A 27,876-nucleotide genomic window follows, 5' to 3' on the forward strand; every position below is an offset into this window, starting at 1 on the left:
ATCTCCAGTGTTCAGAAAGCACCTGGCACCTAAAGTCCCTAGGAAGAAAAGGACTGTAGAGAAAGATAGATGGAGAAGCTATGAAAATATCTGTGCAACAGTATGGTTTTTGTTTTGATGCCCCAAATTTCCTAAACTTCAAGAACATGTGTACAAAGAAGCAAGTAGAAATGGATGGATGAGAGGGCCTGCAGCAATGGTTTAGTCAGTAAAGTGCCTGTCCTATGTCTTAGTTAATGCCCTACTGCTATGAAGAGAAGCCATGGACATGGCAAATCTTATAAGGAAAGAATTGCTCAGGGGCTTAGTCCATTGTTATCATGTCAAGAAGCATGAGAGCAGGCAGGCAGACATGGTGCTGGGGAAGGAGATTATGAGTTCTAGATCTGTATCTGCTGGAAGATAGAAAAGGAAAGTGACACTGGACTTGTCTTAGACATTTGAAACCCCAAAGTCCAGCACCAGTGATAAACTTCCTCCATCTCCAGGGTATACCTTCTCCAAGGCCACACCTCCTAACACCACAACCTCAACATTCAAATATGAGTATAGGGGCCATTCTTTTTCAAACCACCACATCCTATAAGCAGAGGATCTGACTTCAGATCCTCAACACTCACATAAATCACGTATACTGGTACATCACCAATCCTAGCTCCAAGGAAGAGTAGACAAGCAGATCCCAGAAGTCATGGGACAGTACCAGCAAATAAATGAGCTCTGGGCTCTCAAAATATAAGGTGGAGAGAAACTGAGGAAGACATCTGGTATTGAACTCTGGCCGCTACATTCATGAAATCTACACAAATGTGCCACAAGACAAAGAGAGTTTACTAAACAGAAATAGTTGAATGCAGCCAGAGACGCAGGAGGAAACTCTCCCTCCAAAAAAAACCATGGTGTCACCCATTCCTGGACAAAGAAGAGTACCCAGTTATGTCAAGAAGTCAAGCAGCAAAAGACAAAAGAGAGACTTGAGTGACAAGGAGATGTTTGTCAGCTCCTTTCCCCTTGCACAGGCAGTTTTTTATCCCACTGACTGGTGGTGGAGTCCTTCCTGGAGAGGTGTGGCAGGCATAGAGGATGGAAACAGAAGTGAGAGGCTTGAGGAAGGAGCTAGGATCATCCATGCATTCCAACATGGGTAATGGACTCTGCTAAACCAGCCCTCATCCCAGTCCCCCAGAGCATGGAAGCTGAAGCATCCCATGTGCTCTTCTTAGCTGAAACCTCGTTATCATGCTTCACCTTACAATGCAGCCCTCCAGTTAATGAAATTCAGCGTTGGAGCAAACTGTCTATGTAGGATGGGAGTGGCTGCGTTTCTGGATTTAAGGATTACTTTTTCACATTAAATTCCTTTTTCTTCCCCAAGCCTGGGAGTGAGAGGGGCTGGGGTAAAACTACCAGAAGAAAAGGAGGAAAAAAAAAAAAAGACAGGACATCCAGCAGTCCCCCAAACCAAAACAGAAACAGCAATCACTGCATTTCAAAGCCGGTGTAAATTAGACTAAAAGGAAGCCAAATGGAAATCGTAATTCTTTCAGTCCTTGCAGATCAGACACATGTAATAGGCTTGGCAAGGAGTCAAGAAAACAGAGGGTGAGCCTTGGCATTTTTTAAAGAATCTACGGCTGTTGGCTATGGGGAATCTAGATTTCTGAATAGCTCAGGGTGGAACGGCTATCCAGTCTTGCTGGACTGATCCTATTCCTGGTTAAGGCAGGACTCTGGACCTCATAGAGTGGAAAGGACCAGGCAGAATTGTTAGTGAGAACTGATGTCCTATGGGTGGGGAAGCCTGCAAACCACCAAGGACCAGAAAACTCCCAACATCCTCATGCAGAGCAATGGAAAGGAGAACGAGGAGGCTGACAGGAGGCCATCTGACTATGTTTACAAGGAGCCATGTGAGGGGAAGAGCCTCTGTTCAGAACTTCTGCTGGCCATTCTCCCTTACATCTTCATCAGTCTTCATTCAGGGTTCCTCCTTCTCAGAAGAATAGAAGACATGCAGGCTCAAGGGGTTAGCCACTGTCGCAAGAGCCAAAGGTGAGAGTCTAAACTTGAATCTGATATTGCTCACTGCAAAGTCAGTGCTTGATCATCTACCTTGGGGGTTATCAAGCTTTCTGTGAAGTGCCAGATGGCAAATGCATTATCAATGTTTTTAACTCAAGAGCTTTTCTTGATTGTGCTCCTTTAGCCCCAAAGTGTCACAGAGTTGTAAGTGATAAATGTGGTTATGTTCCAATAAAACTTTACTTACAAAAATAAGTGGTGAGCTTATTTTGGTTCACAAGCATACTTCAGCCATTATTACACATATATGTGGATCCGTACATATACATGTATATACATACATGTACACATATACTTTTTAATTTTTGCAAATGAGAAATAACATGGCGTAGGCAGATGGCTCAGAAAGTAAATTACTTGCTACGCAAACTTGAGCCCCTGAGTTTCCAGAGCACCTATTAAAATTTGTAAGAATATAGGACCTGAAACCCCACCAGTTGGCAGAGACAGGGACAACCAGATCCTGAGACCTTACTTGATAATCAGTCTAACAAAAATAAAGTGAATTCTATCTACATTTAGTGGGAGACTGAAAAACAAAGGTAAAAAGTCTTCACATACACATTAATAGTGAACATACACATGTACAAATATGTCACATACATACTTACACATATATGCATACAAATACATACATGTAAGTGCATGCACACACACAAATGCACACAGACACCTGTATACACACAGGCACACAAGGAATATGGCAATTTACTAGCATAAGGACAACAATATGTCAGAAGAGTTAAAGCACAGTTTTTGTCTTAGACAGTCCAGAGTAGTCTGGCATTGTTCCCTACCCTGTCTGGATATCCAGGACAAATTTTCTAACCTTTTTCAGTTTCTGTCCCCTTTGTATTAAATAACGATAAAGCCCCTCCAGCATTACTACAATAATTATATTAGAGAATTTATTTTCTTAGTTTATAATTTGAGTTATACTATGTATTTAATAAATATTATCTGCAACTATTTCAATGGGTATTCAATTACCAATACATTTTCAAGGTAAACTTTATCCCTGCCCAGCCTGGAAGAGGACAAGACTTCCAAAAGCTGAAGGTGAGGCCAGCAACCATATAGCTGAATACAGGAAATGGTTTGAAAGCTGAATTCTCTGAGTATAAATCTGATTTTATCCCACCCCAATGTGAAACTAAAGAAATGCCCAAAGACTTGTGAAGACAGCATAAACAAAAAGACATGATAGCCAATACCAAAGATTGAATATATCTCTGAACTACCATAGGGTTACCTGTTATGATGATTGATTTTGTCAGCTTGATAGGAGCAAGGTGAGAAATTTCTAGGCATGTTGTGAGGGATTGTCACAATAAATTGGCATAGACTCATCTTACCTGTTGGCGGCACCATTTCCTGGGCTGGCGTCTTGGATTAAATAAAGAGAAGAAAGCATGCTGAGAATTCACACTCACTGTTCTCTCCTTCCTGATTGTGGATGCACTATGAAGATTCCCCTCAAGCTCCTCCCTGCACAGTTTCCCTGATACATGGATCGGGACCCAAAATGAACCCTTCTTGCCTTACCCGGTTTTGTGGTTTTCTTTTCTCACACTTAGTCAAAGGGTAACTGGCCCACCTACAAATCCCTGAGTATTATGCCCCAGAGCTCTTGCTTGTTTTGGGGTCAGTCTTACAAGGCAACTTCCTAGAGACCATACCTTTCATTTTGACACTCCTAAAATTGCAGCCTCGGTGAGAAAGCTGATCACTCTGAAAGTGTTCATAGCTGCAAAGACTGAAGGCACAGGGTTGTCTCTTATTGTCTTCCTACTGACTTGAACCACTAGACCAGGCAAAGGAAATAGCATTTGTTCTTTCTCCTAGGGAGACAGCAAGGCCACCCTAACATTGACATTGTTCTGAGAGTTTAGGTCCCTAGTAAACAAAGAAAACTTGCCAGAAACTCCAGCAGAAAAGCTTTAACTTCTTGATTCAGAAAAACAATATATAAATAGACTTTGAAAAATTACTGCCCTGCTTATATTCTGAACAGATCCCTCATTCGTTGTTTCTTCAGGATGTATATTAGATTCCTGTGGCTGCTTCAACCAATTACCATTAAGGAGGTGGCTTATAAAAAAATAAGCTTATACTTTCATTAGTCTTGAGCCTGAGATCTGAACTATAGGGGTCAGCAGGAGCTCTGCCAGGGCTTTTCAAAAGAGACCCCGTCACTTGCACTTTGAGCTTCTGGTAGTGCACTGTTATTCTTGAGTTATAGTCATATCAATTCTAATCTCTGTCTTCATCTTCACACTGCGTGTCTCTTCCTACAGAGATGCTTCTATTTGGACTTAGAACCCAGATGGTACATAGTGACCTTTTCCTAAATGTTCACATACTTGAGTGTAGGTATCAGGACATGGACATCTTCTTTTTGAGTTATAGAAGACTTAATCAGTTTACTATAAAACCAAAAAGATAGTCTGGAGAGATAGTCCAGCCATAGAGTAATTGTGATGAAAGGGAGAAAACCTGCCTGCTAAGGAGCTCTGCAATCCACTTACAAGTGAAATGTAGTAGCATGCATCTGGACTCCAGTTATTCTACAGTGAGAAGGAAGGCAGAGATGAGTGAATACTCACGAAATCCATGGTCCAGATAACCTGGGATACACAGAGGCAAATAACAAGGGCATCAAAGAAGCTATTATAACCAAAGTTGTCTTCTGACTTCAGGATAAGTATGAAGGCACATGTGCTACAAACTGGGAAGCAGGGGGGATGAAGGGAGGAAGCTTAAAAGCAGGACTGGATGACTACTCTTTGCTTCTCTGATCATTTTCAAATTCTTTCCATTAGAAGTAAGCAATTCATTTCCAAGTTTCTGTCTACTCAAAGCAGTAAAGCTAAGCCTTCAATCTAACCCTCCCAGGCTGGCTATTTTCTCTTGTGTTTTTTCATTCCTCCCTCTATCAAAGTAAGCACACTTCTAATTTTCTACCCACTATGTTTCTGCCTGGTCTGATTGAAGCAGCCCCAGCCAGCTCCATGAGATTGTGCTTTTAAAAATTACACCAAGCTCTCATGGAGAGCACAGCATTCAGAGACCATAATCTTGGTTAATGTCATTAATTTTGTTTCCTCTACCCTCTTTGCTCTGATGCCAGCTTTGGGGCTTTCAAATGAACACAGAAAAAGCTTGACTTGAACCTACTATTGTGGCTACAGATAAAAGAGAAAGGCCTCTGGTTCTTTGTTTCCCAAGAAGTAATTCTCCAACAGATATAATAGCAAGAAAGAAAGAAATGAAAGAAGGAAGGAAGGAAGGGAGGGAGGGAGGGAGGGAGGGAGGGAGAGAGGAAGGGAAGAAAAAAGGGGAGAAAGGGAGAGAGGGAGGAAGAGAGTGAGTAATGTGGAAGGGAGAGGGAAGGGGAGGGAGAGAGGGAGGAAGAAAGAAAGACAGAAAGACAAACAAGGAAAGGGAAAAGGAAAAAGAAACAAGAGCAAGAGAGAGCAAAGAAAATCACTGTCAAACCCCTGGAATTTTACAGAAAACTGATGGTGTATGTATTATGTTACAAATGCTATGAAAGAACAAACTAATGGTAAAATAAAGGGCCAATCAATAAATATGTGAGCACCTATTACTCATTCCTGACTGTGTGAGGGAAGCTGATAGGTGAGTGTTATTCATTTGTTCATCCACCAGCCATGACAGCACTTTGGTCTGGAATGAATAAAAATGAGCTTACTACTACAGAACCCTTCACCCAGACTAGGAGAACCTAGAATATGCTAACCCTCTGAAGACCTTGATCATGTAGAAAAAGGCCATTATCCTTCCAAAGATTTGAACACACTACCATAAGCATGCTCATTGGAGTTCTTGGCAGTAAAATCTCAACAAGGCTTTGCAATTTAATCTTGAAAAAGCTGTACTCTTTCTATGTCATTGGTGTATATAGTTTATTTTTGCTGTGATCACAGAGAAACTTTCATTGCCTATATGCAGTAAAACATTTAATGAAACCACATACTTAATGGACAGTATGTGTGTGCCATTTGAGTTGTTGGTAAGGAGCTCACAGTGATCTAAGGAAAGGCAATAAAATAAAAGTGATTAATACAGTGCCAGATGTGTAGAAACTTCCATTTGTGACAACCATTACTTTTAAGCAGAACTAGTTAGTCGTTCTATTGTCTAAGGCTGTAATAATTCGTTTTTGAAAAGTTGACTTGAGTCAGAATCACTGAGGAGGCATGCTTCAGGGCGTGTCAATGAGGGTTTTATAAAGAAGGTTAACTAGGAAAGGAAGAGCTACCTGGAATGTGATGGCAGCATCTCATGGACTGAGAACTAGACTGAAGAAACTAGAAAAAAAGGAGAAAGCAAGCTGGTTACCAATATTCATCTTTTTTTCTGCTTCCCAACTGTTGACACAATGTGACCAGATGCCTTCTCCTTCTATTATGTCTTTCTGGACATGGAGGACTATATCTCCTCAAACTACAATTCAAAATACACCCTCCCATAAGATATTTTTAGTCATTTGATTATATCAATAACAAATCTATTATGATAATGATAATAATAATAATAATAATAATGCAAATTATAACTATGCTACGAGATGCTACCAGATGTTAAATTAAAAACATGACAGGTATGATATGTCTGACTCTCTCATCTTAATTTAACATAGTTCTTGAAATTCAATCATGAGTTTTTCTTAGCCCATCTTCCATTTACCATGTGTGGAATGAACACATTACCATAGTCACACCTCTAATCTGAGTTTTGGATTTTTTCATCAAAGAAAGGGAGTTTGTGAGCCAACTGGCCTCTGCAGTTTCATGCTGGTGTGCATAAATGTCAATGACTCAATGACTCCCTTTTCAATCCATAAATCTTGTTAAATTACACTGGGTTCATAGGCTATTTTTGATTAACTTGATCCTTGGCCCCAACATTCTTCTCAATCTAATGAAGAAAAGGGAACCTACCAATCAAAGGGGAAAAAATGAAATGTAGCTGAAGAGTTAAATAACTACAAATTGCTTCATGACTCTACACAACTCCAAATAAGAAATTGCTTCTCCTAAATAAATAAATGGTCCCAATCATGGGGTGTTGAGTCATGGGGTGTTGAACTGCACAGGAACCAGAGTCACCCATCAGCTTATTATGTAAGTAAAATGTTATCAGAGCATAGTCAGACCATTACTGAAGAATGTCTATGGTTACCTTTCAGCTACAGCAGCTATGCTGAGTAGTTTTAAGAGAGAATATAAAGGCTAAAACATTCTTCTCATCTTACCCTCTGAAGACAAGAATTACAAACCCCAGTCTAGATGAAAAGCTATATCCTGCATCTTATAGAGCCTCAGCAGTGTGGTGAGATACTCTAGAAAAAAGTGATTAGACATGGGGCATAAGTAATCAGGTAATGGGAAGAAGGCACAAAAGAGAAAAGACCTGAATGTTCTAGAGTTCCAGAGCTAGACATAATTTCACAGGTAGCTTGCTATCAAGATGTAATCTTCTTTGGCTCATACTTGGATGAATGGACCCTGGAAAAACAAGCTTACTCTCAAAGAGAGAGCAAACATTTGTGCAGTATGCCATCAATATTGCCATGGTTCATCTTAGCCATGCTACTGCAGAAGGAAGAATTGCTTCTTTTCAGGGGGCTGAAATCATCTTCCCAGGTAACTTCCACTTGCTCCTCAGATTTTTTGGAAACAGAAGACAATTTTCAATCTTATCTCTTTACAAGATGAAATTTCATGTAGAACAGTTCTCCTGCATCATAAGACACCTGGGCATTTTTGCTGGCCTCCTCTATGCATACTCGTTCTACTTGAGACACCTATCTTCAGGATAGCCCCACAAGTCAACCTTGTTGCTATGGGAAATTATCTTCAGTGGCTCTATCATACTTCTCTGAAATACTTCTTTCTACTGTGATGGGTTTGTTAGAATCCTGGTTTAAAACTCAACTAGACCTTTACAGAAATTCCAAAGCCTTTTTTTTTTTTTTTTTTTTTTTTTTTTTTTTTTTTTTTTTTTTGCATACCTCTCTCAATGTTTCAACACAGACTGCAGGACTACAATGACAGCTGGAGATGATGTTGCAAAGTGCTCCAGATATAGTTGACTTCTCAGTTTACTTTTCCCGCTAGATAGTCACTTCTGCTAATGAAGTCTGACAACACAGGGAAATTGCTCCACAAAGTAAACATTGTCAAAATTCAATGTGAGTATTGCTTTTTTAAAAAGTCTACAATCTTTCTTTCTGGGAAAAGTCAAATCCTAACCTGCCTTGCAGAACATCCTGAACCCAACGGAAAGATGACTTCTGGGTTTTCTGACTCTGTGCTCATTCATTGGGACTATAAGCAGCAGTCTGGTAGTCACCATTCCTCTTACCCGGTGATTTCTCTTGCTATCCTGTGACATCTGTCTCTTCAGAATAGTACAGAAGACTCTGACACTAAGTAATCCTGCTGGACCCAGAAGTACCCCATAGCTAGGAAACCCTTGGGCTCACAGGTTTTAGGAGTCCAAATCTCCATTTTAATGGCCTATTTAGTATTGACATTTAATATTACATAATCTTATTGAATCACAAAATACTAGTCTTGAATTCCTTTAGCTACTTAAAATGTTAAAACATTCATATATGTGCCTTATAATAACAAGATATTTGGTTCCATAGGCTAGTTTCTTGTTATTGTTGCAAAAAAAAAAAAAAAAAAAAAAAAAAAAAAAACTTGATGAAAGCAACATAAGGAGGAAGTCTATTATAGTCTAAATCACATTTAAAGGATATAGTCAATGATAATGCAGACAGACATTATGGCAGCAGGAGTATGAAGAAGCTGGTCACATCACATCCTCAGTCAAAAAACATACAGAGATGAATGTTGGTCTCAACTCACTTTCTTTATTGTGTTCATTCCACACTCCTAGCCCACAGATTGGTGCAGCTCACATTTAGGGGTCTGTGTATCTCAGTTAACTTAATCTAGAAAATCCCTCACAGACATGCTCAGAGATTCATTTCCACAGTGATTCTAAATTCCTTCAAGTTGGCCATTGAGGCTAATCATCATATCCTTCTATGCTTGATAATTCTACCAAGAAATTTTTCCAATTCTTGATACAGAGTTGTAGGTTGATGTCAAGGCAATACATGACTGGATAGTAGAGAGTGGGCAGGAACAAAGTTTTGGGAAACTGGAATAGGAGAAGAGAAAGATTTGAGAGGAGGCAACATGGAAGTACATGTGGATATTTCTCTTGGAGTATCTCATGTATAAGATTGTTATGATTATTTCTAAGGCTTTCTATGGGTCAATTTATCATATCTATGTGGGCAGTTTATATCTTTGTCAACTGGTTGTAAACTTATTGTTTAGAGGAATTGTAGGTTGAGAATTCAACAAATAAACCTGTTGGACAAGTTATTAATTGTTGACTTTATGGGGCTGTAGAGGACAGTGTGTAAAAGCAATGGCTGAGAAATAGCTAAAACTAGAAGTTCCAGCTCTGTTGTCCTCATGAGGTGAGGGTGCACAGGGCATGGAGCGAGATGTATGGGCTTGAGAATGAACTGTCTGAGGGGATTGCAGCCATTCCACACAGAGTATCACTCTGTGGGACCAATAACAACAGAACAGATTCATTTTTATTTTTTACTGCAACACAGAGCTGAAGACAAAGCATTAGTAGAAGCATGTGTGTGAGTTTCTATGTGAGCTGAAAAAATGCCCATCAACCATTTGGTGTCAATCATGGTAGTGGACTCTAAAATATAGAGCTCTGCAACCCAGAATCTGTGACTAGGTTACCTCATACGACAAAGAAGATTCATAACATGTGATTAAGTTAAGGACATGGTTTCTGAGTAAGTGAATGGGCTAGTACAATTTCACTTTAAGACTAGAACCTTAAAAGAAGAAAATTGAAAGTGGATGATGCAATGGAAAAAGTGGTTCTGAACAAGAACATGAGGCCAGGAAGAAAGGTTTTAGAATTAGAAAGATCCTTCGAAGTCCAGCAAGAACCCTACAGGTGCTCTGGTTTCAATTTCAATCAAGGGAAACCCAAGTCAAACATTTAACTCACAGAACTCTAACACAGAAAACTGATACTGTTTTTGAGGCACTGTTTGTGTGGCAGTAGTAAATTAACACACTCAAGAAAATGAGACAGGAAATAAGAAGATCTGGAAGAAATGATTAACAAGGCAACCCAAGGGGAGTGAGAGTTTTAAGAAGTAGAAAACAAAAAAATAAAAGAACTACAGAGTCAAGGGATATAAGAGATGTGAAGATAAAGTCCTGATTCTCTTCTGACTGAGTATTAACCACACTTCTATGCACAACCCCTCCACCAATAATAAAACATGATAGCCACCAAAGTGATAGTTCTAGAAGATACAGGACCACATCACTCTCCAGCTTTGAATTCTCTCCCAACTGCTCAGGACAATAAGCCCAAAATTGTTTATGCATAATCTGCCCAAAGATATTTCTCCAAGATTATGACTCAACCTCTTCATAGTCCAAAACACCCCCATTGTTTTGAGAAAGCTGACTCACCAACAGGCCATTCAGCAATGTGACACTTATAAAATTCATATGCCCTTAACTGAAGATGTTCATCTCTTGGACTCCCCTGGGTCAGTCTTCACTCCTGAAGTATCCTTATGACCCAGCTTCCAGTCTCCCCTTGGGTGTTCTCTCTAATGATTTTTCATTCTGAGCCCTTTATGCCACCCAGCTCTCAGCAGTAGTATCTCAATCCCACTCCTTAGGTAAGTGTGAGATCCTAATCCTAAGCTAAGTCAACATTATCTGAGGGCCAGAGTTATAACATAACTGGCCTGTGGATAACAGAACAACTCAGGTAGAGACAAGCCCTTCAATAACAGGAGTTGGTGTGGCTGTACAAATGTGCTGTGGATCTGAATTACTTACAATATTGATGCTTTCACTCAGGTACTTTACTTCAAATGCTATTGAAATGTACTTAATTTAAATGTATATTTAAATTGCCGTAGGTACTCAGTGGCTGATTAACTCATGTAGAAAGTAGAAAGGTAAATAGTAACATAGCAAAGCATTAAAGCCAAAGGCAAAATGGGTTAACAATTCTGAAACCACAATGCATTGATTGATATTAAGTAGTTAGGATAAAATTTACAGACTAGCAAAGGGTGAATGCTAAAAAAAGATCTATGTGGTATCAGGCCAGTGTTCAGTACATGATTATTAACTCATAATCATCTCATATAAATAAAGTTGATAACATAAGTTTATGGAAATGTATATATTTATCCAGATTAGTATACATAATGCATCTCTTTTGTTTGCCAACTCTTCAGACTTCTATCTATCAACAAACCAGTAACAAAGAGCACATTTAATACCCTTATATTGGTCATTCTACAATAAAAGAGGCCAGGACGTTTTAGCAAAATAACTAATGCTGAAGTAAAAAAAATAAAGAATGTGTAAGACAGGTCTGGAATATCTGGTAGTCATAGTAAGCAAAAAATAGAAAAATATACACATGCATGTGTGTACACACATATATAGACACACAAACACACATACACACATGTGCTTGTGCCTATATCTTAAAAAGATAAATTTCTCTTTGTCTTGTAAGTAGCATGTGTAAGAGATGTGGAAAACTCCCTGACTTTTCTGCTACTGCTCTAAACAGTAGCAAAATTGAAAGGAAGCACACACAACATACCTTAAGTAAGTTATAGGGGAGATTGGTTTCCCTCTTCAGGGATTCTTGTAGCCACAGATTTTGAAGTGGTAGTGGTGGTTCTCCAAGCATCCATGTCAAAGCTAATCCCTTTACCCTCTATTAAATTGGAACAGCAACTTCTCTTATTTTTATGAGATTGGATATAAAACCAACGTACTTAATGTTTCTAAGGTGCTGAGAAAAAGCTAAAATCTGTAAAGAGAGAAGGCTCACATCCCTTTCACACACACATAACTTATGCCATTATCTTAGGTCTTCAAATCAGAACTTCATATGTAATAATTCACAGTAAGAGACCATCCAAAAACGGAAGCAGTAAATTATTTACAGCAGTGGTGAAGTATGAAACCTAAAAAAAAATCTGGTTGGAGAAGTAGAAAAGTGTTAGAGATAAATGAGAACAGGCCCTATCTAAGAAAAGAAGCGTAATGAACAAATTTGCCTCTTATGCAGCTAAGACCTGCAGGGCATGCTCTCTGAAACAGTGATGGCAGCTAATTGCTGATTTCAAGCAGCTGAAGAGATTTCCCAGTAATGTTTCATTGTGTGTCTCAATTCCCTTGTAAGGCTCATATAAGTTCAACACATAAAATGGGTGTGTCTGGTTTGGGTCAGATGCTAAGTTAGAATTTATTTTAGTACAGGGAGAGAAAGGTAGAAAATCTAGAATATTTGATAACTTATCATTCCACAGTGTAATAAGTCTGTGGTATTCTTACTGTGACTCAACTTATTCCATATAATTCCACCAGAGTGAAAATTTTCTTGTCCAGGACTTATCAACCCTCTCATTGTATATGAATTAGTCACTTCTCTATCACTGTGATGAAATGTGATGAGTAAATGTGATTCATAAAAGAGTTTATTTTGGTTTATAGTTCCAGAGGAACAAGAATCAGTCATGGCAGAGCTGCATGGCGGCAAGAGCAGGAAACTGAGGACTCAGACCCAACCCCCATCCTGAAGCAGAGAACAGATTGGAGATGGCTTGAGGCTTTAAAGGCTTGAAGCACATCCCTAGTTGTGTGTTTCCTTCAGCGCAGCTGTACTCCAAACAGTGCTAAAGTTCCAAGTGTTTAAATTCCTGACCTTACGTAGCTCACAGTAGAGATGAGAAAGCTCGGTTGCTGAGAAGTGTAATTATTCTGTCTGTGGTCACATGGCTATAAAGAGAAAGACTAGATAAGAGACTGAGGGCTAGCTTCAGAGCTATATTTTCTCATTTTCCTAATAAAATCTCCTCACTGGGTGCTTTTTATCAGTTCACTTAAGTACATATATAATCTTCCCAGCCTTCCACTATGCCTATAGAAAGATACATACCAAGTGTTTCAAAAGGTAAGCAGCATTGGCTCTAGACTGAGATAGATCTGGACTGGAGTCTACGCACCCATGTCAAATAAATTGGTGACACACATCAAACTCTTCAACCATGTTAAGCCTGTATGTCCTTGCTGACTCCTATCACATATGTTTAGTGAGCACCTGCCCTGGCCTCCCTGGTGGTCAAAGCAAAGAGGTAAATACAAACAAACATGCCTTCACTCACAGAGCTCATGTTTTAGTGTTTATGTTAGGGAGTCCACTGGGGGTAGCATGGGAGAATCTGCAAAATTATTAAGACTGTGTTGTGTGTTAGAAGGAACTAGATGTGAATGAGACCAAGAAAGAAGAGGGAGTGTGCAGGGAAGGCTGCTTCGTAATTTAGTGAACAGAGAAGGTCACGTAAAGACAAAGATATTTAAACAGAAGCTGAGAGGAAGCCAACTCAAACTGTGCACATTCTTGGAAGTGGAGGAAAGGTTCCAGACCCAGAAAAAAAAAAAAAAACAAGAATGAAGATCCTGAGATGGAAGTACAGGAGGTGTGAATATATTTCTCCTGTGTCTCTGACTGGAACAAAAGCAGGGAGAGGAAGGTTAGAGGGGAAATCGCTTCCCTGGATAAAATGGGGAACCATATGAAGATGATAGCCAAATTAAACTCTACATTTGAGAACCCACCTTAGCTGTTCTGAAGTGGATAGATCCTTGAAAAATGAAGTTTGCCTCCCTTCAGGCATGTGAGGGTGATGCTTTGCTTTGAACAAGAATAGAAGGTGACAATAGCAAGAGTCTCACTAATGAGAACTGGTTGATACCCAGGAGATCTACAGAGGACACAAAGTCACAGTCCTTATTACATAGATGCCTTCTTGGGAATAACAGCATATTCTCACAACAATTCCAACACCAGTGATCTATAAGCAAGAATCATCATGTAAAGAGGCAAAACAGGGCACTGTCCTTTGATATTTTCTTTGTGTAGTTCCATGTGTAAGTACAGACCTGACACACACTCACATTCACACAGACACATACACACACACACACACACACACACACACACACACACACACACCTCTTTCTGAAGGAAAACATGCTATTAAACATGAACATCTCTTGTCTTTCCATCTAGATTGGTAATGCTAAAAATATGTAAGTAGCTCACTGAACCTCCCTATGGTAGAGAGTGATGGTTTTACTGATTCCTGTTATTACCTCACAGAAGTGTTTAATGATGTGATTTCTGACTATTTTTCTAAAATTAAAATGATAAACTTCAAGTTTTGTTGGTAATCACTTTGACACTAGAAATGTCATGAAACTGACTCTGAAATTATTGTTCTTGGTTTCAGATTGTTTTCAACTAGAGAAGTCATTCCTTCACTCTACAAACATTCACTTACCATATAACACAGATTGATATGTTGGCTGCATACACACAAAGGAGGAGAAACACATCTAGCTTCGGGATACTTCCAGTACATAAGGAGAGAGAAAGAAAAGCCCATCGGACACAGCATGATGAATTATAGCTTGCCAGTTTATGCAAGAAACTGTGGGAAGAAAAAGTCAAACAGGATGTTTTTTTACCAAGGTTTTTTACCAACTGAAGAGAAAAATGTTTTGTAGTGGAATGTCCCCCTAATTGATTAAATAATAAAGACTACAAGAAGCCAATCACTGGGAGGGTGGAGGCAGGCTTTCCATGTTGAGTGTCATAACTTAAAAACAACCCATGTTATTGCCTGTTTAGCTCTAGTAATGTGGTCTCCCCACCCCCGTGGTCCTCATGTGGCCAACTTCCAACTCAAGGTTCACTTGCTAGAGAACCAGATCACATTTCCAGTCATCTGCCCCCTGCAGCTAGCTGTCACAATTCCCTGTAAGCCAGTAAAATCAGAACTCTAGAGAATTGTAATTTATTAGTCAGATTTATAACAGTAAATTCTCAGCTCACAAAATGCCCCCACAATGAACTCGGATCCAATTGATATTGATATAAGCTGCCTACCTAGATTATACAAATTGCCCTATATTATTTAATATTATATGGTATTTAGCTACCTGTAGCTATTTAAAGCCACATGGATCACGTTCATCATCTTCTTCCTCCATCTTCTCTGTCCTTCTGTCCTCTCTGTCACTATCTGTCTGGTCTCTAAAAAACTCTCAGCCTGACTTCTTTTTCCACTGCCCAATCACAGTCTCTAGCCTTATCCTGTGCCTGTCCTCTGCTTCATATAGGTAGCAATCCACAATTTTGAGTCTGAGAGAGGAAGAAGGAAGGCAGGAGGAGGTCACTTCTTTTAGGATGGGAGCAAAGCAGGCAAAATGTAGGCGGGAAGTTATAGTTCTGGTGATGAAATCCAGGACTGCATTATCTGTTGATTCTAAACTAAGATTGTCTGGTCCTTTCTATTCCGAGGTGACACAGGTGGACCAGAAGGAAAGAATATAGCTAAGGTGAAATGAAACCAGGCTTTGTGACAGGAAGATTGGGCAAGGATTGAGCTCCAGGGGAAAAGTAGGGAAAGGGAGTCAACAGAGCAAACAGAGCAATGGCTGATGAAAGCACACCCCTCAGTTAGCCGCAGAAATTTGGAATTGCTAATCAGTTTAGCAGCCATCCATCCATGGGGTTTAGATGACTGGAATGTGAGCAGGTTTCATGCCAAGCCACAAGAAACTGGGCAGATGCCTTATGGGGGCGGGAGACTGTGGGAGTTGGAGAGTAGCCAGTGATATTTTTTGACATAATCAAGCCAGTGGATTGATTTTTTAAAATTATATAACAGGTATTTTCCAGGCAAATATCTGGAAAAGCAAGAGAACTAGTCTTCCAGGACAAGGGATAGGTGTGTAAGAAAGAACAACAAATTGAGCTCCTGTTCTACAGAGGGTCTACCAATATTTCAGACAGGAGACAGAGGTCATTCCTTAGGCTAGATTCAAATCTACTCAGGTTGAACGATTGCCTAATCACCCAACATGTGCTGAGCTTACACTAGTCAGCTGCTAGGAGCTCAGAGATGATTAAGCCCAAGTGACTTCCTTCCAGAGGCTTATGGTCCTGCTAAGTGTGATGGAAGTCTAGCAGCCTAGAACAGACCACTTTTTTTCTGTTTGATAAATTAGAGATAGTTCTCCACCATTTCAGTTTGTCACTAGGCAACTGATTTATTCCTTAGAGTTTTCAATTCACTCTATCTTCTAAACATGGGCCAATATTCACACTCCCAGAGTGAAAAAATACAGGGCTAAAGACAAGGCTTAGAGGCTTAGATCACTTATTAGTCTTCCAAGGTATCCAAGTTTGAATCCCAATATCCATGTTAAAAAGTTCATAACCACCATTAATTCTAGCTTCAGGGGACTCAATGCCCTTAACTGACTCTGAAGACATGCATAGGAGCAAGCAAGCTCTCTCTCTCTCTCTCTCTCTCTCTCTCTCTCTCTCTCTCTCTCTCTCTCTCTCTCTTTCACACACACACACACACACACACACACACACACACACCAGAGAAAGACAGAGAGACAGAGAGACAGAGACATAGACAGAGAGACAGAGTTAGAGACAAAGAGACAAAAAGAACAAAATAAATATCTTTAAAAACATGAGAAAATACTTGAAATTATCCAATTGTCCAGCCTCCAGTCCAATACAAAACAGAAGCTTAACAATTATCAACTGTAGGGGACCAGAGAAGTTGAGGGGCTCTGAAAAATCTCAACTGGAATTCAATCTTGTCCTTAGCCTCAGCTCATCTCTCAGGAAATGCTGGTGCTTGGATGGTCTTTCAGAGTATTCCTGGTTTAAGTCAAGGTCTTTAGTTCTCTAGATATCTATGTTTGCTAGTCCCTAGATGCAGGGTATCCCTAAGATAGGCATGTTCTTAGAAGAGAATGTGAACTTCTGTGGAGAGGAGTTCTAGAAAACTCAGCAAGATGTTCTGTATGTGCCTTGGGGACTTAAGGCCTCTGTCCTGAAGTCCTGAAGGAAAAAACATAATTTTTGTTTTGTATCATAGTATCCATGAGAGTCCTGCTCTGTCCTGAAACATGGGTTTCATATATTGAATTTCAGGAGTGGTTACCATATAACTACAGCTGGCTTCTTATTCTAGAAAAACTTCAAAGAAGTGAACTAGCTTGCTCAGGATATAATAGCAAAAAAGCAGAGTCTACAGGCTTAAATAACAGAATAATTTCCCCAGCTATGGTGGTTAGTACATATTTGTATCTTCCATACTCCTATGATAAATAAAAGGCAGAGGCCGGGCAGCTTGTACACAAATTTACCTGGCATACTCAATAGTGAAAAGAAATTTCCAGGCTTAAACAGATAGAAAAGTGAAGATTGTTGCCCATGATTGACCTCTGACCTTCACATGCATTCCCCACCCCCTGTCTGTTTGTCTGTCTGTCTGTCTATCTCTCTCTGTCTCTCTTTCTCATGCAGGTATGTATGCACACACACACACACATACACACACACACACACACACACACACACACACACACACACACAATAAAAAATCTTCAGATTAAAAGAACCACAGTCTCCTCTAGAAATGGTGGTATACTCAATAGCGAGTATTGACTGTAAATGAAGTGAGTGGCTGTAATGGCACCTAGCTTAGCCTCAGTGTTTGAATGGGAGCTACCATTCAAACAAATGTTATAACATTTATTACTGTATGTCCATTATAGCCTGGCTGACCCCAAGTGGCCAGGTCACTTTTTCTATATGATTGCCTAACAGCTATTCATAGTAGATGCACCCTCCACTCAGGACATCTAGAGTTCCTTGCCATATAGTAAATATTTGACATCAGAATTCTCAATAGGGAAACATCATCAGTGCAAGCCACAGAGTCCTGCCAGGCATTGTGCCCTCTCTCTAGGAAAAGGAAGACAAAATGTAATCATTTGTTTTTACTTTGAAGTGGTTGTCCTCTACATTCTAGATCATTCAATTCCTAAGAAGTTCTATGACAGCTGTGAGTGCCTTGAAACTTAGCTGGGCTGTTTCACCCTCTATGGTGCCTTTGACTTGCGGTAAACAGTCTTTGCTAATCAAGTATTAAGGTTTGAGTAAGAACTGTTTTCTACAGGCTAGAGCCTGTGTTTTCCACAGTGCTAGTATTCAGGAGGTAGCACTGTTGAGAGAAAATTAAATCAGAAGAGAATCCACTAAGAAATTCAAGCTTTAATTGTGTTAGTGGAGGTGGCAGACACTAGGAAGTGAGGCTTAGTTGAATGAAGTCAGTCACTACAAAGATTTCTTGGTAGAGTTGATATAGTCCCACCCCTTATTGTTTTCTCCTAAGAAACACCCCCCTTGTTTCCTGGTCACCATGAAGTGAGCAACTTCTATCATTGTAATATTCTGTTTCATTTGGTCCCAAAGCAATGAATTCAGATGACCTTGGAACAAACGTTCTAAAACCCTGACCCAAAGTAAGTCCCTTTTTCCCCCTCAGATGTATCATCACAATGAAAAGAAACTAGCAGAGTGGAGCTGATTGGCTTCAGGATCTCCTATACATATTGGAACAACGTGATGTTCTGCAGGGGTCCTCACTTAAGTCCTCTTGAAATTTCTCTCTTTCCTCCTAGTTCCTAGCCTGGGTATAACAGACTTGCCTAGAATGAGAATTATAGTCTCCCCCGGGTTCTTTTCTTATAACTAATTCCCAGCCTCAACCATCATCTTTTTCCTGCAGAGGATAGGGGTTGTGTCTTTCCAAGCTGCTTTAAAAGCCCTCTGATATTGATGCTTCACCCTAAGGTGACGCTTGCTCACCCTTACCCTATGTAGAAGTAGAAATAGAGTATTGAGCTGTCTTTCTAAATCAAAAAAAGATAAAATAAGCATACCTGAGGAAAACTGTAAGGATAAAATAAGTATTTGTTAGGAAACACTGATGTCAGACACATAATGTACTTTTGCCAAAAGTTCTTCACAAAGTTCCCATAAGGTCAGAATTATCATTCCTAATATAACAAGGAAGTAGGAGCCCAGAGACACCAGGTAAGAAACTCAAGGTTACAAGAATGCCAGAGCTGAAAACAGTAGGACCATCCAAGTCCAAAGCTCGAATTCTTTGAACTACAGGACTTCAGTCTAAGCAGGCAATTTAGGAACAGCTTCCCACCGGTGCTGAATAGACCTTGGAGGATGAATGAGACCACAATAGACAAAGACTCTAAAGATGAAGGACTCATAGCACATTCAAATCCAAACCACAAAAGATCAGGGCGCCAGTGTTGTGACACATAGATGGAGCACAGGAAGGTGACAAGAACCAGTAATGCCAAAGAGTTGAAATGAGGATCCCAGCACATATGTAGCAGATGTGCAGCTCAGTCTTCATGTGGTTCCCCCAACAGCTGGAGCAGAGCTGTCCTAAAGCTGATGCTGTTGGGATAGAAATCGTGGCTCACATCTGAACAAACCACATACAAGGCCAACATGGTTCCACATGGAAGAGGTTAAATGGGATGACAGATACAAGAGGGAGAGAGAGAAAAAAGGGGGAAGTGACATGGTTATGGGGAGATCTGCCTTTTATGTAGGCTGTGAAGTACTTTGTTTTCAGGTGTAGGTTGGGGTCTGAACCAGTGCACACTAGTAATGTTTGGCCTTTTCCATGGCAACAGATGCACTGGGGTCCCTGTTGCCTGTAGGCGGTGCCTGTGGGTGGCACCACTGCTGAGGGCAAGAGCAGTTTCTCATACCAGCAGATGCCTGTCTGTGAAATCTGTTCTCCTAATTGGGTGCCCTTGTCCTAATTAGGTGAGGATATGTCTAGCCCTGCATAGAACTGATGTGCCAGAGGTAGAGGATACCCGGGGGGTGCCCCAGCCTCTCAGCTGAGAAGGAAATTGGGGTCTGTAAACAGGGACTTCTTGAGGAGAGAACCAGGAAGGGGGGACAGTAATTAGGATGTAAAATGAATAAACAAAAAAAAATTAGTGGAGGAAGAAAACCAAACAGTAATACCTATCTTAAATTGGGCTGGGCCCATGCACATGCCAGAATTTTATTTTGTTTACATTCCAGGGCACATGTTCTAAGCCCTATTGTGTCCCCAGAACTGCAGAACATTCTCATGGAGAACCCCACACTGATTATACTCTGTCATTACCAGCTCCTTATGCTGAATGGGATATCTCCACATAATTTTGTTTCCTCACCAGAAAAATAGAAATTCTAATTCCTCTGTGAAGCTATCAGACATATGTTTTGTAAGTCAACTTATCATTCCACAGTCCTAGTCAAATGGTTCACTTACCACCATTTTAGGGACAGACTTATACACAAACACATTAAACTCCCTAGGATTATGCAGCTATTAACTAGGTACTATATGGGATCCTGGAGATTTCTAATGCTAAAGGCTTGTGGCAAATGTGAACTTTGTGGGACCCCTAAACTGTGGCAGATTTTAAACATATAACAAAGAAATCTTGTAGGTCACAGTAAAAGAAGGCTGTGGTGTCTTTTAATGAAGATTCCAGAAAGGGGCATAGAAACCATTTGAACAATCTGGGGTGTTAGCACACTGCACGAAAACTGGCAGTACAGCTGCTGGGGCTTCATGGGCCTCACAGGTGTCCGAAACATTCCATTAGTGTAATTATATATGCAGAAATGTCCACTCATGGATCTCAGTTTACCTAATCTATGTTGTAAGCCAGAAAAGCACTCATGTTCCCACTGAGATACAAGATGTGTAACAGATGGCAGTGTCCAGGCTAGGAAATAAGTTACATGCTTCTGCTAATAAAACTAGCCAGAAATGTAGAGGTCATCACTGGTGAGAAAATTATGCTAGTGTCCTTGGGCTCCTGTGCACCATGGAACTCACACAGCAACCATTATTCCCAACCATGGATTTTGGAGCCCATCTCTTATGAGTATGAGGCCATAGTTAAAGAATTACTACTGACAAGCACAGTCTTGCTCAGCAAACATAGACCTTGTGTCCTAATGACACATGGGTACGTGGCACCCATGAAGATGAGTGATAACAGCTTTGTGGAACAACAGAAAATATGCCAAACTGCTGACTTACCTGTTGAGTCCTTAGTTTGCCCTGCAGGCTCAACAGAGCAGTGAGTAACTCTATTCACAGCCAATGGCAACAGAGAAAAGAAACCAGACACTAGGACTGAAATGTATCTTAAACTATTTCATTCTTTTCCAAAGCTTCACACACTTTTGGAGGCTCTATCTTCTATAGCTCATAGCTTAGCCAACCAATAAAACAATACCTATTCCACAAAAAGACTTACGTCATCTAAGTAAATTTTCAATGGGCAAGTTGGTCTAATGTATGCTAAAAGTATTTAAAAGATTTCTTACATCATGCATCTGCTATATAGCTTGGAGCCATGAATATAGAGAAGCCAAGCTGAAACTGGGCTGAAAGCTCCCACCATGTTAACTAAAAACTGCCGAATAGAATTCTGGATGAGAAATAAGTAGAAACCAGCAAACAAACTGTAATTGGCCAGGGCATCACTAAATAAAGCAAATGATATTCAACTTCCATGACCACACTAGTGAAAAACGGGATTTATGAAAGTTGTTGGAAATTCAACAACAGAAATAACACACACCAGAGCAAGTAAAGGTCATACGTATAGCAACAGCCTCATATTGATGGGCATGTGTATCTTGGTCCAAAATCCAATGGGCAGAAGAAAGCAAGAAACCCCTCTTGATTTGATTTTCAGTGATGTTCTGGAAATGCCTCCTAACAATCATTATTCCAATTTGGCTTAGTAACCTATCCAAAGCAGAACCTAATATGAGAATAATCAGGACATCAGACTTCAACAAACTTCAGAAAACTATGAAAGATTTCTTGAGGCTGGTCAATAAATGGCCAATGGTGAATGTATTAGTCACATCCAATATCCACCCATCCTGAGAGGAGCATGACTGTGAATGACAAAGAGAGTATGTAGTCTAGGAGCAAGCCCAAGGACAAACAGAGACAAAGAATATGTTATGAATATGGAGCGCTGAGGGGTCATTCTTTACTGTTATTAACATTATCGGCACCCTTATTTTCCAATACCAATATTCCAAGCCCATTTGGACTAAAAATAAACATAGGCTGAGGAGTTTCCATTTAATTTCAGGCTTGGTGCCTACTAGAATCTGGGAATCCCCCTCCTGTTCCTTTCCTTCTACATTTATCTCAACCCCACTCTGATCTCAAAAAAGATGCTTTTCTTTAGGTCTCTGGCTAAGGCATGAATTGCAGGATTCCTAGCATTCTGCTTCTAAAATCGTTTATTTCAATTTGGGGAAAATTCTATTTGAGAAGTAGATGTGTCCAGACAGTTTTCCTTCCCCAACCAACCTGCCCCTCTGTCTGTCTGTGTCTGACTGTCTCTGTATGTCTCCCTCTGTCTCTGACTCTGTCTCTGTCACTCTGTGTCTGTCTCTGTCTCCCTCTGTCTCTCTGTCTTTGTCTCTCCCTGTCTCTCTCACTGTCTCTCTCTCTCTCTCCCTCTCCCCCCTCGTGAGCAAGTGCATGTGTGTGTGTGTGTGTGTGTGTGTGTGTGTGAACTTTGAGGAGTTGGTTTGTTCTTTACCCTCACTGAGGCAGGTCTGACTCTCTTGGTTCTGCCACTGTGCTACATGTTCCACACCAGCTGTCAATACTTCTGTTTTTGCCTCCTGTTTTATTGTGGAGTGATGGGATTACAGGGTCACAACATTGTGCCTGACATGTCACACTGATTTGGGGGATTGAACTCAGGGCATCAGGCTTAGATTACAAGTTCTTCTGCTCTCTGAGCCATGTTGTTGTCCCTATTTTCCTTTTTTATAAAGTTAAGAAAGTAGAATTTACCAGGATGATGGTTTGGCTTTGGATTTAATCTGATAATTCATCATGTATAAACACAAACATATATATGTATACCAGAATATTAGGTAAAAACCAGTGAAATCAAATTAAATATAAAGCTTAGTCAGCAAAACTGTCCAGTTGTGGTTCTTTTTAATTGGAACAAATGTACTATCAAAGGTCAACAGTGGGGAATCTGTATATGGGTATCTGAAGACTCTACTCTCTTTGCAAATGGTCTTTATAAATATAAAATTATTAGAAAATGGTTCATTTTAAAAACTCGAGTTGAGCATTAGGTGCATCTGGCGAGTGGAAAATCTAAATCATGATAATAATTAACACTTTAAGGGCTGAGGAGATGAATCTGTGGGAAAGTGTTTGCCTTGCAGTGTGAAGGCTGGAGTTCAGATGCCCAGAACTCACAGAAATGCTTGATGACTGTGGTAACCCACCTGTGATTCCAGCCTTAGGATGCAGATAAAGGACATCTACAGAGCAATCTAGCTTAGCAAGCCTAGCCAGGTAGGTAAGCTCTGGTTTGATTGAGAGGTTCTGGCTCATTGAATAAGGTAAAAGAGATACAGAGGATGATTTGAGACTTCAAATACCTATGCACATGCACACAGAGATGCACAAGCATCTGTGCATATGTGCACGCACACAAGAGCACACACACACACACACACACACACACACACACACACACACACACGCACGCACACACACACATGAATAAAAAATTAGTGTTTACTGAGTGCTGCTAAGGCCCAGAAACCAAAATCAACTTGTTACTGGCTCTATTTTCTTCAGTCATCCTAACTGCCCTATGTGGTTAAGCAGTTACATCCCAGCTTAAAAAAGATAAAACCTTTTCTGAGGAAATGTATTTATGTTCACATTATGTTTCTTTATTTTAGTGCACCAACTTGGAAACCAATTATTTTCCTCTTGGGAGGAAAAAAAACATATTTCAAGAGAAGGTTACTATGGGAATCATAAAGTACGATGGACTCGGAAATTACTTCTAGAAAAAAAGAGGAAGGTCAAAGAACAAGCACTGACTGGATTGGCTGGCACCACACGGCTCCAGCAGCATCCCCTTCAGAGAGCGAATAAAGACACGAAGCTGGGGCATAACTGCAGAAGCTTGGGAGAACAGGACTCAGAACTAGTCCCAAGAAAGCAGAGAGAATAAAGTTTATTGCTTAAATATCAGTGTGAAACCTAAAGAGCTTCCTTTGAAGTCAGAACTCCTAGGCTGATTGTGGGCGCTGCCTGCACATTCTCCATTACAAGATGGCGCTGACATCCGGCTGGAGTTAGCAGTAAACAAGCCATGTGCGCACGTGCTGGGTAACTTTCCACTCCTTGAGCTCTGCCTCTCCCGTGGCATCATAGGGCCTAATGAGTTTCAACCAATCAGGGGGCTCCACGTCCAAGGCGTGGACAGATTCCTATGTAAGGGGATGGGCTAGATAGTTTGGGGTGATGACAGCCCTACTCCTGATGCTTTGGAACTGGAGAGTCAGAGGAGAGGCAAGATGGGCGATTCTGTCTGTGTTTCCAAAACCGATGCCCTTTTGCCTTAATGCAAAACTATTTTCTTGTTTGTTTGTCACCATTGTAACCTTTGATGTACTGTACTTGCCCTTAGACACAGAGATAGCAGGGTTATGGGGATTAGAACTCTTGCCTTATCAAGTAATTTTGGCATGCTTTTGTGCAGAGAGACTGTGTTTCTGCTCTGGATGGTGTGCAAACTCCGTACTCAACAATAACGTGACAAAGTGGTCATAGCACAAGCTCTTGCTGCACTCGAAATGGGCACCTCTCCCTCTGTTTGGCTTAAAGGTCCAACAAGAGCCTGATGGTTGATCAGCCATGTTTTTATTTAAGAAAGTAGGGGGAGATGTAGGGAGCCGTTTGTGCCACACCCAAACATGGCGCCGGCTTCCCGCCGAGAACTCAGCAAACAGAGCTGTTGCCCAGCCAAGAGACTTAATGCACATGTGCCACATACGTCATAGCCCGCTCTTGGGGCATACTATTGAGTTACTGGAGGGCGCACCAATCAGGTAGCGACACGAGTCTCCTAGGCATATATAGCAGTGCATTTCTCCCCCATGTAGAGAGGAAGACAGTGGAGAGATTGCAGGAGACCCCACGTGGAGGGATGGCGGAGAGATACCACGTGGAGAGAAACCCGATAGGAGAGATTGCGGGAGATCCCACGTGGAGAGAGACTCGGTAAAAGAGATTGCGGGAGATCCCGCGTGGACAGAGACTGGACAGAGAGATCGCATGTGGGGGACTGCGCATGAGAGGTCGCCTAGACAGTAGAACCCGGTAGGGAGTCCCCGGCTCAGAGAGAAGTTTCCTGCTCAAGAAGTCCCCTGCTCAATGTGCTGTACAATAAAGGTTGTCCGCAGAAGAATCTGTTTGTTTGTTGCACGCCTGTTCCTAGCGGCGGGAAGCATGGGCGCGTGACAGCTGATGTCACAGGTGGGTGTTGGATCTGAGCCAACAGAAAAGGACCAGATAAAAGAATCAGATGGAAATAAACAAAGGTTCAAAATTCAGACATTGTTTATGGAGAAAGTCAAGATCTCTCAGAATCACAAGACTAGGTCTAATTGGATTTCCACAGTGTTTCTAGACGTAAGGTCAATGTGCAAAAATAGGAATTCTTGTGCTTAGTTCTAGAAAAAAAAAAAAAAAAAAAAAAAAACTGCCAAGATACTTTCCAGTGGGGCTGAATACTGGAACAGCTTTCCAATCACAGTCCTTTATCTGCAGCCTAGATGCATTTGCTGTTGTCACTCCATATGCAAAGCCATTCCCACAGGTGTTTGGTGATATTCTATTACAGTGTTTGTGTTTCCCATGTGGGAAAAGGTTGATAGACAACCTCTGTCTCTGTCTCTGTCTCTCTGTCTCTCTCTCTCTGTCTCTGTCTCTCTGTCTCTCTTTCTCTCTCTCTCTCTCTCTCTCTCTCTCTCTCTCTCTCTCTCTCTCCCTTCTCCTATGTGTTTTACCTTTTTCCTAATTGTTTACATTACTCTGGTTTTTCTATGCTCTTCACAGATGCTAGCCTTCTCCCAGATGTGTCTTTTCTAAGTACTTTCTCCTACTCCATAATTTATCTGTTTATCTTCTCATCATCCTTTTTTATTTTGATGTGATTTGATCTATTATTTTCCCTTCTGTTATATTTTTATGTTTTCCAAAAGTTTCTCTACCATGACTAGTTGTTTTGTTGTTGTTGTTGTTGTTGTTGTTTCTTCTATTTTTTGAAATTATAAGCCAAGCTTATAAAGATTTTTCTCCCATGTTCTCCCAAAGCTTTATGGTTTAACACTCAACACTCTAATATATCTTGAGTTAACTCTTTGTGTAAGACATGAGGCTTAGACCTACATATTAGTCAGAGCACTCCAGAGAAAAAGAGCCAACTGAAAATATAAAAGGGAATTTTAATAAAGCTGGCTTACATGACAATGAGCTCAATAGTCCCACACCTATTTTCAGCAGCTTGGAGAGCCAAGGAAAACAATAGATATTTAGTCTCAAGAGTTCAAGGCCTCAGAACAAAAGAAAGGTCAATAATGCAGCCTTAATCCAAGAACAAAGGCCTGAAAACCATTAAAATCACTCCCATGATCCCATTTCTAAGGGTAAAGATCCTGGACTCTGCTGTCCCCTGGTTACAGTCACAAGTAAACACCATTGAAAAGAGTTAAATATGGAAGGTAGATGGCTTCCTGCACCCACATTCTCAGCCACCCAAGATCTCCAGCCATTGGGACACTATAATATTCAGGGTGAATTTTCCCACTCAGTTGACTCTCTCACACAAAATCCTCAATAGGCACCTTCACAGGCATAACCAGGATTATCCTTCCATTATTTTCTAGATATCCATGAATACAATCAAGTTGTCAACTAAAATTGGCCATCAAAGACTAAAGATTTATTTTATTTACTTGTCTGTCAGTAGCCAACTATGTCAGCAGTGCATCTTGAAAAGACTACCATCTACCAATGAATTAGAAAGTAAGAAAGGAGCCAAGAAGATAAAGCAATTTTTAAAAGAGAAAAGAAAGAAAAAGGACTCACTTTGCTTTTTTTTTTTTTTTTTTTTTTTTGAGATAAGGCATGTATTTAGATTAAAGAAAACATTGATGTCCTTACAGAGGGAAAGACACTAAGATCATGGGATGTAATAAAGAAAATTGTCATAAATAAGTCTTGCCAACTGATTCTTATTCAATTCCAACAAAACAAAATGAACCTGAATCCAAATCCACAATTCTCTATAATAATTAAGTCCTGGTTTAAATGGAAAACATACAATTTGCAGAACACTAAGAAAGTCATCAGGGGTTAAGACTTGGCTAGAAGCTTGTAAACATGGCATCAAAATCAGAATTCACACAAGAAAACAAAAACACTGATTAATTTGATCTCACTAAAATCAAAATTTTAAATCTACATTTGCAATTTGATTCTGGTGTTAGCCAAATTTGGTTCCCTGGGACAGGCAAAAAATTGACAGTCCAGAAAAAAAAAGGCATAAATCTAGATACCAAAAGTAAAAATATTTTAGTGGGATAGGTTGATGTTACTCCCTGGGATGGAAGAGAAGACACGGGGTTAGAATTCCATTTCAGTGGCCTAGGCTAGGCATTTTATCAGTGTCCTGGGTTCTCCCATTTTTCTCATCCAAATGTTTGTCCTCAAACAGGCCCTATTCTCCTCCACTTCTTTTTCATTATAGAAGAGCATACCCAAGATCTCATTGTCTACTTACAAAGTAGAAATAGCTGTTTCGAAAGAAAAAG

The sequence above is a fragment of the Micromys minutus genome, assembly GCF_963924665.1.
Source record: "Micromys minutus genome assembly, chromosome: 24".
Taxonomy (NCBI): Eukaryota; Metazoa; Chordata; class Mammalia; order Rodentia; family Muridae; genus Micromys; species Micromys minutus.